A 15,194-nucleotide genomic window follows, 5' to 3' on the forward strand; every position below is an offset into this window, starting at 1 on the left:
TGGAATGCCTTGTAAACAGATAAAGCGACTTCTGAGCTTTGGATTGATTGCTTTTAAAATGACCATTTAACATTGGCTTATGGTTTTACATTTCCACCTTGCAGCATTTAAGGGCTATTTAGAACATTACATGCTAACCCATCAAATCCTAACCTGAAAGGCAATGTGGCCTCTAGTCACATAGCCTGGTAAAATAATAGACTTTTGCTGTTCTTAATAGGTAAATACTTTCATTTATGGAAGGAAATGGTGATTCAAGAATGTCTGATGCCCCTAAAACTCTCAATGCTTTTCATAGCAGCTGGATATTTGACATTGGTTCCCATAATATTCTTATGATAACATTCCTATCCCGCAGGGGTCCGCTTGAATATCAGAACACTCATCTTTTTTAAGTTTTGCATAATGTGAGATATTAAAATTAAGGCTAGTGTTTACTGTTCAGTTCTTACACACATATTCCCACATTCACAGCTAGATATTATTTCCCTTGGAAATGCTTTCTGTCCCTGCCAGTTACTGAATGCAATCAGATAGCTTTGCGTGGGCTAGCATACCAATTAAGTGCTATGTCTGGGTTGTGTGCTATTTCCTCCCTCAGAAACTCAATGGCTCATCGTCAGATAAACAGCACAATATTGATAAGGAGAAAACCTGATTCCACAACAGGAGCAAAATCTTTTTCTCTAAAAGGCTTCAGGTCTACACTTTGAAAAGGTAAAAAGGAAACAGATGTAAAAATGAAATGGGATGAAAGAAGATTAATGAAGAAACGATCAGCAAAAATATTCAATTAGAATTTGTGGGCCTGGTCATATTACTCTGTATTACTGTACATCTTGTCATTATCCAAATCTGTTGCTAAACTGTTGGCATTTGTCTTCATTATGCAGTAAAATGGTTTAATGAATAGGTTACAAATATAATGGAAGAAATGCCCTGAAATTATCACAATGCCTGAGAATGAAAAATGCCTTAATTTAAATTATCGGTGTGTGGCATCTGCCAAATGCACATGCAGATGTTGGTTAGAGAGAATAATTTTGTTCCCATACAGCCTTCATAATTCTGTTCTATTTCAAAAGGGCTTTAAACACCTCACCAGAAACTGATGTCAGTGACGCAACTGTGTCTTCCTCCTCAGCTGTGAGAACAGGCGGACGGCTATCTTGAATACAATTCTGCAGTAGTTTTGCAAACAGCAGTCTCATTGATTTCACTAGGATATCCGGTCATGAAGCTACAGTATTGGACTCTTAAAACAGTACTCTTAAAACTCTTAAAACAGTAAAATCAAACTTCATATACAATCAAAGTTAAAATCTGAGCTCAGTTATATCTTGGATGTTCAGGAAACAGCGTCCAGATTTTGGACGTGTTGGTTTTGAGTTTGATCTTCCGGACAACTTTCCCAGTTTGCTTCTGCACATTTTTGTATAGGAAGATGCTGCAAGGGAGTTAACATTCCAGCCCCTCATTTTCTATGATCCTATGATAGGATATTTCTATGATCCTATACCTCAACACTGCTAGGGTCTGGTGTTCCATTTCCCCTAATTTTTAAATAATTTTATTTTTGGTAAAATGCTCATGCACCTGCCCCATGTTCCTAAAAACCAACTAAAGTGTTTTACACAATTCATATAAAATACTCCTCAAGGCTCAGATCCTTCAGTCAAATCTATGCAGACAGAGACCCATTAACTTCAACAGGATTTCAGAGTTGCCAAAGACCTGCTGTCTTGATCTGAATTGGGGTCTTAGCTTCCAAATCCTTACCAGAATAATGCCCAAGTTAAAAGCAATAAATGCATTTTTAGAAAAGACGTAAATAGGAACGGTGGTAAGGGCTTGGACTGCTAACCTGGAACTCGGGAGAAACAAATTACTTCTTGTTTGGGCTACTCCCTGTAGCCTTGGGGAAATGATCCATTCTCAGTTTCCTGTCTAGAAATTAGGTATAACAGGTATTTCTGTACTGCAAAAAAGGGATGAGGATGAACACAGTTGGGATGCTGAAAAGGTATGGAAATGGAAGTGAATGAGTAGCTAGGATAGACTAAAGAAATAATCAAAAGGGCTTCTTTTCACTCGTTCAGACAAGAATTAAGAATTCTGCATTTCTTCTGCTGTGGTTAATCCAAGTGCCTCCAGCCGAGATATTCTGAGAGGTTCAACTGCCTGCACTAGGTCAGTAAAAGCAATCTACATTGGACCTGAATATGGATATTGGCACTAAATGTCTAAACTTACCTGGAGTTACATGTGATAATTTGACATTAGAGGAAGTATTTGGAGGTGGTTTCACCTACATACAAAAGTTATTCCAAAGTTCATTAGATTTAATGGCGTCTTTGCTTCATGGTCACACAGTTTCTATATTTTGAATATCGTGATTGTATATATTCAAATGATAATCCTAGTATTACATGTCACAAATGTCATTAGATTCTTGTTGCTAATATGTCACTGTTAAACTGCATGTTTGGAACCAGATGGCTGAGAGAACTGATAAGGTAATACCAAGTCTCTCACCTCTCAGTTATTGTTGGGTTAGATCCAACCCTAATTCATAGAAACCAAAAGTTGTTACTGTCTGACAGCTGTTTTGTGGCTTAGATAGTTCCAAGTGGACAGCTGTCCACAGGGTGGAGGGGTGGAAAAATCCCTATCACAGACAGACAGCCTCAGCAGAGAAGAGTTTAGGAGCATGGAAAATGAACTAGCTTTATGATCACTAAAGATACATGTTCCAGAAGGGAGCTGAAATGCATTGGCAAGGTGGGAAGTCTTGCTCTGTGTTGATTCTGTTACATCCATACCGTGAATTAACGTTTTTCAGTATCCTTATGTAGTTAAATTTAGTTAGATTAAAACAAATCCAAAAGAAACTTGGATTCAAATTTTGCTTTTTTAATTTAAGCATTGCTTCTACAGCTAAAAAACAAACCCCTTCTAAACAAAAATGTGCATTATTGCCCTTTCTACATGTTCAGAAGTACAGAATTTTTTTTCAAGTGACTGAAATGTTAGGACTGGGAGGCTTATTTCTTAGTGCAACATGACTAAGCATGAGAAGAAATGAAGGGCCTTGTTGAATTATTAGGTCAAGAAGAGACCATCACCGATGGGAATGAGATGTACCTCACAAGACAAATGTTTGGGATTCAACAGATTTTGGTGACATCATTCAAGTTGGGAGGAAAATTGATCCAGGGTTAATGTGATAGCTTGATAGCTTGCCACTTGGGAGGACTCAGGTTCACTTCTCTGAGACCAAGTTCCTCTGTGGTTTTGGGCAAGGATCTGTGCTTCAGTTCCCCAGCTATAAACTGGAACTAATGGCACTTCCCTCCCCAACAGGGGTGTTGTGCATCAGGCACTGTGGTGGCAGGGGCCATGTGGGACACGTCCGTTCTGCTTCCAAGGCCTCCTGGAAGCACTGCCAAGAAGCTCATTTCACCCACTCTCCCTCTTTCTCTATGTACCAATCCTGGAAATGTGGCAATGACTCTGCCCTGAGGGTGCTCCCATCACTGCTCTTGCCAGGCAGGGGGCAATCCCCACTGCCCCACGCTGCATGGGGGTGTTCTTTCATGAGCCCCCAGAAGCCCCTAGGCCACTGCAGCAGCTTGTGAGTTGGGGTTTTTGGTTTCCCTTTTTTTAAATGGCCGGGAGCTGGGCTGGGTGGAGCAGCCATGGGGAGGGCTGGGGGGCTCACGGCAGAGCCCCTCACACAGTGTGGGGCAGTGGGGATAGCCCCCCTACCCAACAATACTTGGTGAGTAGGGGCTCTTTTTTAAACAACTGGGAGCTGGGGCAGGTGGGGCAGCCATGGGGAGTCTGGGAGAGTGGGCAGAGGTTGGGGGGTGCTCAGGGGGCTGGGAGAGCAGGCAGGGGATAGGGCCTGGTAGGGATCCCCACCATGGTCCCCTTCTTCAGCCCCCCCTTCCCCACCCCCTACTTACCGGCAAGGTGCCCAGGTCCAGCTCCCTGCTGCAGTGAGCAGGGACTGCCTGAATTGCTGAAGCTATCCAAATCATTTCGAACCTTTTAATTGGTCCCCTAATTCTATTTGGATTCAGAGATTTGGCCACCAAATCTGGCCGAATCTCCTCCAAATTGAATCAGCACCCAAAGCTTTGCATAGCCCTACAGGATATATAACTGCCACAGCATAGACAAGTCTTAAGTTAATTACAAGAGGTAAGGTATTCTTTATTTCCTGGTGTGAACAGTTGCCAAGCACTACTGTGTGTCATTGTAATGGCTGCTAAGTACCATGCTTGGAAGTTACTATGTTCTGGTAGCAGATGAAGTGGGATGTGTGTACAGAATGCTGCAAGGTATTTTGAGTCTCAGTATCAATATCAGTCAGTAAGTTAAACCTAGGATCCTTCTTCAAGTGGAAAAATGCTACTCCTGTACCCACAGCTAGCTGCTGTGACTAAAAATCAAAGCAATAAAGGCAACGGGAAGAAAATATCTGCTGTGTTCCCAGCCACTCAGTGTGCAATTATACACAGATTAATTTTAAAAACTGGCATCTGATACAGTAGATGTTCTAGTGTCACATATGAGACCCCAAAAAGCAAATTAGACATATATTCATTTTAATTAAACTGTTATCAAGATGTGCTGTTGTCCAAGAAGCCCATTAACAGTAGTAGACTATTCACAACTGAGCAAGTCAATTCACTGAACTGAACTAAAAACCTGACTTTGTAACAGCTGGCTACTGAATAGCCATTTAATCTCCTAGCTTACTTGGGATAGCAATCATAGGCTTTCCCTTAATTTTACAGATTTTCTTCTCTTTCTTCCTCACTTGTGGCAATGCAGGGGCTCTCTTAGGTACAATCATAATTCATTCACCAGGTGTAAAGGGGAATTTTTATAGAAGAACCAACTTGAATGAAAATAATATTTATAGAAAAAAATTGTTCCATTGTTTTTCTTTATTATCTTCACTGTAAAATATTTAATGTGAATACAATTATATTTCCTGAAGATTTGGCCACTCTTTATACATGTACAAAACATCATCTTATGTTTGACACACAGGTTTGTTGCTTTGAAAATTAGCAATGAATAATGGTCAAATTGAATGAGCCTCTTGAGACAGAGGTACTATGATGGGCAAAAGTGAAAGTCAGCATGAATTAAGTTCCTAGATCACTTAGTCATTCTTAACTATATTCAGTACCTTCTAGTCCATAAGTTCACCCACTTGTACTGTACAGCAGTAAATGTGTTTTTGCAATTTGTCTGCAAAGAAGAGTCAACTGGGTAGGAATACAGGGAAATTGCTGCTGAAAGAAAAAGGCTTGGTGCCAAAAGTAACCTTCAGGTTTAACCGCTGTAATCAGAGGACTGAGGGCAAGTCCTGTTCCAAGATGGGAGAGCCTCTTCACAGAGATCTAATTTTGAGGGGAAACAAAAAGTCTTTGCACTCCCCTCCCCTGTTGTTACATGTGTAAGGGTTATTTATTTATTTTATTTATGTTTGCCTTTCTCAGAAACCTTGGGTGTTGGCTGTGGTCAAGGCTGGGGATTTTGACTGGGATGTGCCAGTACTCTTACTGAGACTTGAACCTAGATGTTCCTCCATGCAGAAGCAGACCGATCGCCATATATAAGACCATGGAAGAAATTTACCCCACGTACAGCGGGGCAGTTGAAGGGGAAGGGGGGCTGTGTAGATTGTGTAGTCTTACTAAGAGGCTAGACAATGTATTAGACAATGGAATTTCTATTGAATGGTTTGGATAGGGATAAACCTGCCTCTGCCTGGGGGGGTGGACTACGTGATCTGAAGGTCTGTTTCAGTCCTACTTTTCTATGATTCTATGACTTTTTCTTATGTGCAGAGGCTGTTCTGATAATTGAATCCTAAACAATCTACTTTCCCTTCTTTTAATGTGAAACAAATGCTTCTTTTCCAAAATTGCTTTTTTTTGGTAATAAAAAATAAGTTTAAATGGATAGGCCTTTTAAAACTGGAAAACAATTCTTAAGGGCTTAAGGGAAATATAGAACTGAATATTGAATTAATTATTATCCACTGTTTACAAATAGCTTTTTTTAAAAAGACATTGTAATACAAATCTTAGTCTTGGGATGGCTTTAAAGCATTTATATTTGGTCTAGAATCCTCACAATTCTTTCCTGCCAAATACTTTAGATATTAGAAAATATTAAAAGTATTACTTATTACAAAATGAAGTTCATTATTCCTTATACTTTTTCAGGTAAAATTGTCAGCAAAGTTAGGTCTGTAACAATGGTTTCTCAGTGCTTGGCATTTCTAATAATAAATGCTCTACTAAGATAAAACTTAAAGGTGAAAGTGTCCTTAGTTACTGTTCAGCTCCATGGTATAATCCCTGCTATATGAGAGAATTTTGTAGACTATTAGAGAGTATTATTATTGTTGGTTGTCTACATGTATTGCTTATAGCAAGATCAGGGTCTACAATTATTACTGCAGCAGAGCCTAGCATTATTATATTTCAATACAGCCTAGGGACTCCAAGCTAGGATCCAGGGCCCCAGATAGGTACATGGAGATTAATGCTATTGAGTGCCTCCCCTCACCCATCCCCTTCAGGTTTTGGGATGGTCCTCCCTTCTTTTACATGAGCTCCCACATCTAGTGTCTACCTACCTCTACCCTCTCAGAATAGCTTTCCTTTTAGTTTAGGAGTCTTGTAACCCTCCTCTTTGGAATCATGGATCTTCAGTCCTGCCCTCTCCCTAGTGTCTCTTCTAAAATTTGAGGTCTTTGCACTTCTCCTTTATGAAGCTGTGCTGGCTGAGTTCTCCCTCTAGTAACTCACTTTTAGACTGGGTCTGGAGCTTCCTTTTGAGTCGCCATTTTATCATCTCATGATTCTAGTAATCCTTCCCAAGATAAGTGTAATAAGCTGAAACACCTGACTGGATGTCTTGAAGGGCAGGGAGTTTTGTGTTCTGCACTGCATGGGGCTTCTTGTTCCAAGTCCTTGAAGAAGCAAACAGTCCAGAAAAAGACAAACTGTCATAATTTACATGATTCCCCACCCCTCTTGGAGCTATTTCCTTCACCATTCTTTCTTTGAAGCAGTTCAGCCATTTTGCTCCACCAGTGGTATACTAATTTATCTATGTCAAAGATATGCTAACTCCACTGATTCTGGCTTGAGAAGTAGCATGCGTAGGCTGGGCATAGCTCCTCTCAGCAGTTTAAAAGGTATAAAAGAGGGTGCAGGATCATCAAGAACTATGAAGAATACACTACATATGACGTTTACTTAAAATACTTAATTTTTTTCCATACTATCACTTAAAATACATGCATTTATCTGGCCATTAAAAATAAGACATGCTCTTAAGAAAATAAGAATAACACTGGGATGACAGTCAGAAAGGGTAATCTGTCCAAGTTCACGTAGAAGCAGGCATAGGCTTTTGGATCTCCTCTGGGAAACAAGAAAACTAAGAGCTCATAGCCCAGAATAAATATTCATTGGCAATTCTTAATATCTTAAATCCCCATAACATTGAGAAAGTATTAATAAAAACCAGTAGTAAATACAAACTTACAAACAACTTTATCTACATAATATATGGAAAGAGGTACCAGGAAACATGGATTATGTCTACAATTGTTAAACATGTCTATTAAAAAAAAGATTATGTAAATAAGAATTTACTCATTACTCTGGTAAGGTTGCAGCAGTTACAAATAATGTTATATATGTACTTAGAGAAATTGATGCAGTATGGCCTGCACTGATATAGTCTCAAAACTGTGGATCCTGAGAACTCATCTTCAATTTCTGCCACTTTCCTGGCTGCAAGAAAACTTAAACCACGCCATTAAAATGAAAATCGACTATTGCTAGTATGTACAATTATACGAATGTACAATGTACAAATGGAAGCCTGCTGCAAGATCTGCTGCCAAAAAAATTCTTTCCCATGCAGTTTCTTAGTTTCTACCTAAATTCCCTTATCAATCAAACCAATCAAACATTCCTCAGGTATACTATACTATCCTTTTTCCTAATTTCCCCCTTCTCCTTGCTTATCCTTTTTCTCAGATTCCCTTCCACAAATCTTCCTGAACTGAGCCAGACGGCAGCGGTACTGGGGCAGCAATGCTTTCTTCCTCATTGCCTTAACATATACTATACGCTGCTGCCTTTATGATCTTCAGAAGGCCCATTGGAGTTCCCTTCCTATTACCTTCATTCAAGAATTGCTCCTGAAATTGGGAAAGCGGCTATGTAGGTTTCCCACAAACCTGTGGTATGCACTTAATATGCATAAACTGGATCTGATCCATCGACATGGTGCTAATTCTACTATCCCATTTGTCCAAACTCATGAGGATCTTATGTCTGAAAACTGTCTGAGTAGGGGAAGACTGTGGGGAACTTCACTGCTACTCTCCCCAGGATGCACTGCAGTAATCCTGTTGCTTTTCTGAACTCTTATGGATGTTGTTCTTTACTTTTTATTTGCAATTAAACTCCAAATTCCCAGTATTTTTGTCTTCTGGTGGAGAGCTGATCAATTGTGAACGAAAAGGTACCCCACTCTATCCAGTTCTTTATGAAAGAACATTAAATATTTTTAACAGTAGATTTTAGGAAAGTTTAAAGTAGAGTCCTACAAAGGCTGAAGAATGGATACTATTCTGCCAACTTTAGAATCAGCCATGAGACTTAGCACTAGAATACAAACATCAAAAAAGAAAAAAAAGAAAAAAAAATTCTTTAACATGGAGCAGGTTTTTCAAACAATAATTCTAGTGAATGCAGTCATAGTAGAAAAAACCTAATAAACTTTATCTGCCACAGGAGAAACCTTATCTAGACATGAGCATTCTTTATAACCTAATTTAATAGTTTAAAACCTATATTTATTTGGTAGAACAATTAGGAGCAATTTAAGTAATTTTCTCTTTTAATTGTCAAGGTTGTTTCAACAGTGCTCTTTAATAAATAGGTTTTTATCTGAGTTTGACATAGTTGTCGCTAAGGTTAAATAAGGGAAATGCTGCCTCGTGTAATACAATAGAAAGCTATAATCTAAAATCAATATTGTCTTAAACACAAATTGTTCTAATTAGATTGAAATGGTAAAATGACTGATCTCTTAAGAAGTAAATTAGCTTTCTGTGTATGTTCAGAAGTTTTCTAAATTAGAAATGCTAACTCACCTCAAATTCAGTGTCTTGTTGAGTTATAGGTACTGAATCTGTCCTCCATTACACTTGGAAGTTCAATAGTGGTGGTCTTTATTTATACAAAATTAGGATCTCCCCTGCTTATTCACTCTATTGGTTTGAAAAGGTTTAGCTAAGGATTCAAATAAAAGATGCCATTAAGATGAAAATGTATTATTGAGCATTATGTTGAAAATTCATGTTAGCATGTATTGTACTTCTAATGTTCTGTTAGATATGGAGAACTGTGAACACGTGTTTTTCTTCTGGTGTTCTTGATAAGTGAAGTGTAACATACTGTTGGTATATTATTGGTTATAAATTGCAGCAATCTTCATTGTATGCAGTTGCAGACATTGGATGAACAAAGATGCTGCTGACAGAAGCTACTTTCTTACTATACCTGTTCTGAATAAAGTCTTTGTTTTCATTGCTGAAATTTCTCTGCAGATAAAAACCCCACTTATATGCATAAGGATTGATTTAAAGTTGAAAGAAATTAATGCATACTCATGTACATGCTTTCTAAAAATGCATAACTTTGTAGTACAATACAGCAAATTTGCCTTTTCCCCATGAATCATTGGGCAAAGTGATACATAAGTAATTGCAATAAAAGGACATAGATGTCTACAGAATTAATGTTTCTCTATGTAGGGCATAGAAAAATGCTTATCTTCCACAAGTCATTAGCTTGTGCACAAGTAGATAAAACAATTAAAGTTCCTGTCAAAATCAAAGACAGGCCTTCAGAAACAGTACTTTGGAAAGCGGGAATGTCTGACCAAAGATAGAAGGATTGATTTTTCACACATTCTTGGTCAGGGGTAGTCTATCAGATGACTTGGGTTAAATAGTTGGGTAAATGGCTGTTACTCCTGCACTTAGAGCACATTCAACATTCTTCTTGCACAAGGAATGAGCAAAAAATATGTCTTAGCATATAAAGACAATACTTCCTGTAGACAAATGTTCCAACTGAATACCATCCTCTTTGCTCAGTCAAAAACCGGAGGTGAGATTACATTCCTTAGTTTTATTCAGACATAGAATTCAGCATTTAAAGTGAGGGATATATCAATGGCACCAAAAGACCTACCAGTGTAAGATGAAACAATAACGTATATCTCACAACACTGACAAAGGCATCTAGCTGAAATCTATTTACAGAGCATATTTTTAAAGTTTTTTTTATATTTATGGTTGTGTTCAAGTAACAGATAATTGCTTATATTTACCATGAGTAACCAGATTTTGCAGCCCTCTGACAGATCCACAAGTATTCCAAAATCACTAATATAGTCATTTATGTAGCTTGCTCAGGTGGCTGATGCATCTGCTGGCAGACTGATCAAAACAAAGGCCTGGCAGAGAAAAGTGAGGACACATTTTTACTTCAGCTTTAGTGAATATTATAGTTGAATCTAAGTATCCATTCAATCTACTTAAGGTCAGAGGAAGAGAATCAATGGAAAATGTAACATCAAATCTTCCAAGAAATGAGGTGAAGAGGGCAGCGCTGAAACCAATTTCAAAATCAAATTGCCACAATGTTAAGAGACACTGATAACCTGCTAATGTTTCAACAGTAAAAAAGCAGAATGGCAGGGCCATACCCTCCTATCTTCTATGTATGCCACATGTAAACAATGTAATATGTATCAGGACTCAAATGATTTTTTTTTTATCTTCTTGGACATTTGAAATGCTTTAGATATTCAGGGAGAGCAAACAGAAACAACCAAAAGACAGAATGATAGTAGCAGTGTAGACAACTGAGCAACAGCACTAGGGAAAAGATGAACTAGTAAAGTGGCTTTTGGAGGGCACCAAACGTTTCAAATGTTGAAGTCCTCTCAATGCCTCCTTAGGTCAGTAAATGTTAATATCACTTGGTCTTAATATTGATATAACATTCTTCTACTTTCACATTGTTTCTCATTGTAATATTCAAAATGGGATTGATTTTTAACATAACATTAGAAGCTGTCACAGCATTGAACTGTTAGCTATTTCAGTAGCTCACAGGGTAGCTATATTTCCAAACCTCTACGAAAGGAGTCATGCAACCAACTCCTAGATATCAGGCATAACTTAGAGTGTCAGGTAAGATCCTGGTCAACTTGGATGAAAGATAATATACATTAGCTTTCACAGATGTGTTTCAGTTTCAGGCCACATTCTTATACATTTTCATCTGTTGTGTGCTCTTGGACCCATGTGCCCTAAAACATGAAAGATAACTGAAGTTTACAAAAAGGATGGTTTTGTGGTTAACATACTGGAGTGGTCATCAGTATATCTAGGTTTAGTTTCAGGATCTGCCACAAATGTCCAGTGTCGCTGCAGGCAAGTCACATAATCCTTTTGTGGTTTAGTTTCTCATCTATACGGTACTTTTCCATTTTTGTCTCGCCTCTTTTGATTGTGAGCTCTTTAGAACAGAGAGTACAGAATCTCTGAATATGTAATTTCCAAACAATTCCAGGTGTCAAAAGTAATAAATAATAATAATGAAGTGAAACTATTAACACTAATTAACCTACTCTGGGTAGAAGTTTGAATAAGTTGAAGTGGTATTGTTGCCATGATGGTTCAGGAAATATACCACAATTTCAGCCACAAGGATGCTCCAGCAGTATAACAGACTGTAACTTAGAAAGAGCCACCCAGATACCCTGCAGCATCCAACTACAATACAGAGGAAAAAACCCCACTGACTGCACACCTTTGGTTGTCTATTCCGTTGCATTGGGTTTCTACCTGCATCGATGGTTGTTTCTTTAGTTTGTTGTTGTCTGAGCTCATATTTGTAGTCATCTCTGTGCCTGGATAGGAAATCCGCTGTTATGTTATTTTTTCCTGGATGGTGTAAAATATGACATTGGAAGGGTTGGAGCACTAGGGCCCACCTTGTAATGCAGGCATTATCTGTTTTGGTTGAGCTTAGCCACTTCAAGGGGGCGTGTTCTGTTACTAATGTGAATTCTCTTCCCATCAGGTAATACCTGAAGTGTTCCATAGCCCAGGGGCTCACTAGACATTCCCGTTCTGTGGTGGCATACCTGGTTTCTGCTGGCAGTAGCTTTCTACTGGCATAGGCGAATGGCCTCTCAGTCCCCGCATCTTCCTGGGTTAACACGACCCCCGCTGCTGTTTCAGAGGCATCGGTCTGCAATATAAAAGGTTTATGGAAGTCAGGGGTCTATATCATTACTTCTTCACATAGGACCTTTTTTAATAGCTTGAAGTTTCACCTCATTTCATCCATCCACCTTACTGCCCCCCACTCGTGGTCCCTTTAGTTCTTCCGAGAGGGGTGCCACCAATTCGGCAAATTAGGGAATGAACTGCCTATAATAATTAGTTAAACCAAGAAAGGATCAAAGTTGCTTGGTGGTTTGGGGCACCTGAAAATTTCAGATGGTTTCCACTTCATCATTTAGGGGTTGTATTGTGCCCTGTCCAACCAGAAATCCTAGGTGTTCAGTCTGTTTCTGTGCTGTATCAAATGCTGGAAGGTTGCGGCCACCCTGTAGAGCCCAACCAGCATACGAACAAATTTGTATAGCTCCCATGGAGTCCCAAAAGTGGTTTTATATCGATCCCTGTGCGCTACTGGGATCTGCCAATATCCCTTGGCTAGATCTAAGGATGAGATATACTGGGCATTGCCAATACGTTCCACCAGCTCCGTGATGAGGCATAGGGAATGCATCAAAAATCACCATGGTGTTTAGCCGCTGGTAATCAATGCAGTCATAAGGAACTGTCAGGTTTTGGCACTGGGACCAGAGGGCTACACCACAGGCTATGGGATGGGCATATGATGCCCTGTTCTATCATTTTACTGATTTCATCTTGTATCTCTCCAGAAAGATGATGAGGCACCAGCTGCCACCTTTCCCAAACTATGGTCCCTGGGGGTGTTTGTGTGGAGTGATAGGCTCCTCGGGCCCATCCTGGTTCCCCCTTGAACGTGTCACGGAACTCTTCTACTAAAGCTTTCACCTCAGATTTCTGCATCTCAGATAGGTCTCCTCCTATCTGGATCTGTCTTTCCAGTTCCTCCGCTGCCTTTCCCCATGTCATGCCTTGTGGTCCCAGGTCTTCTATCTTGGCTGCCAAGAAGGCCACCCACCCCTCAGGTCCACATCATTCTTGTAGGAGATTAACGTGATATATTTGTTTTTCTCAGAGATGGCCGGGGTGGCGTACCACGTAGTCTACTGGACCTACTTGACGGATCACTTCTAAGGGACCCTGCCACTGAGTTAACAATTTGCTGGAAGATGTGGGTTATAACTCCAGCAATCTCTGCCCAGGTCTAAATTCCCTCTCCTTGGTGTGGGCGTCTTACTGCTCCTTTTGGTGGAGCTGTGCTTCCTACAGGTTACCCCTAGCAAAATCAAGAGCTAGTTGTATTCACTTTTGGAACTCCTGGCAGTATGAAGTTGGGTCATTTGTCCCCCCTGCTGCCGAGTTCCCAATCCTCCCTTGGTGCCTGTAATAAACTGTGAAGGCAGTGACCTAGCACCAGCTCAGAAGGAGAACATCTCAATGAGTCCTGTGGGGTGTTTTTCAGGATGAGCAGAACTAAAGAGAGGAGTAGGTCCCACTTTTGGGGGTCCCCCTGTATGCAATGATGTAGCATTCTCTTAATCATCCCATTTAGACATTCCACTAAACCATTTGTCTGCGGGGTGATCCACTGAAGTATGAAGATGTTTTATCTACAGGGTACGGCAAACTGTCTGCAACACTCCTGACATAAAGTTGCGTCCTTGATTGGTAAGGATTTCTGGGGGAATCCCCATCCTGGCCATCCACTTAATGAGCTCTTCTGCAATCCGTGGGGCCATCACCGGTCATAAAGGTATAGCCTCAGGGTACCGGGTGGCGTAATCTATCAAGAACAATATATATTGGTGGTCCACACTACAGCGGGGAAGAGGCCCGATTACATCTAAGGCTATCCTTGAGAAGGGTTCATCAATAATAAGTAGGGGTTGAAGAGGCACTCTTGCAGGGTGATCCTCCCTAGCTTTCTGACACTCAGGGCAAGCAGCATAGTGGCATGCAACGTCTTCCCCCAACCCTGGCCAAAAGAACCACTGCACTATGCAGGCCATTGTTTTATCTCAACCCATATGGCCCCTGGTAGGGTTGGAATGAGTGAGGCACCAGATAGTATGGCGGAAGCGGGCAGGTACCACGAGCTGCATTTTTTCGGGCTCCCCTCCCCTTTTGGGGTAAACATGATACAGGAGCTGGTGTCTTACTTCAAACTGAGGGGCATCTTTGGTCCTTGTCGTCAAGGTGGTGGAGAGGTTCAAAGCCCATGCCCTCAGGTCTCGAAGGCTGGCATCCTCTTCCTGAGCCTCCTGGAACTGTTGGGTGCTGGTCATGTCATGGAGGTCAAGTGAGTCCGTATCATCCATCAGCTCCTCACTGCCTTAGAGTTCCCCAAGCCACCCCTCTCTATTGCATAGTCTTCTCCCCATGGCCTCGGTGTCTTGAACCCTCTCAAGTGCATTATATATAGGGGTCCAATCACATCCTAGCAGCATGTTGCAAGCCAGGTGGGGCACCATCCCCACCAGCTGCTTTCCTGGATATTCCATGACCCGGAGGCATATCCACTGGTGGCTAACATGCTTCACTTCCCCATGAAGGCATGACAACTTCACTGGGCCCACCTGCCGGTCTTGCCATAGGGTGATCAAATCAGCCCTTACCAATGAGATGGGCACACCCCGAATCTAGGATGGCTTGAACAGGACGCTCTCTGATCCAAGCTGCCTCTTGAAGTCCTCAATGTAAGCCTCTGGATCATCTTCCCGCATCATCCTAGGCATTCTGAATGTGGTCAAACTGTGCCACAGCCAGTCCTGCTGCCGTTCCTTCATTTGCTGCTGGGCATCGAGGATTTGCATCAGGGCTTGCAAGTTCTGCCCCAGCACATCTGGAGGGGTCATAG

At 40.7% G+C, this 15,194-nt stretch overlaps 1 long non-coding RNA gene across 1 annotated transcript; it reads left to right on the plus strand.

Annotated features, from left to right (window-relative positions):
• The first annotated feature begins 2,637 nt into the window (after positions 1-2,637).
• LOC109316078 lies at positions 2,638-14,197 on the plus strand. The gene is made up of 3 exons (XR_002102668.1): positions 2,638-2,648; positions 3,254-3,260; positions 14,097-14,197. It is a non-coding gene; the product is annotated as an uncharacterized LOC109316078 (long non-coding RNA).
• Positions 14,198-15,194: the final 997 nt, after the last annotated feature.

Source organism: Crocodylus porosus, unplaced genomic scaffold (genome assembly GCF_001723895.1).
Source record: "Crocodylus porosus isolate Cpor-Errol unplaced genomic scaffold, CroPor_comp1, whole genome shotgun sequence".
Lineage (NCBI taxonomy): Eukaryota > Metazoa > Chordata > Crocodylia > Crocodylidae > Crocodylus > Crocodylus porosus.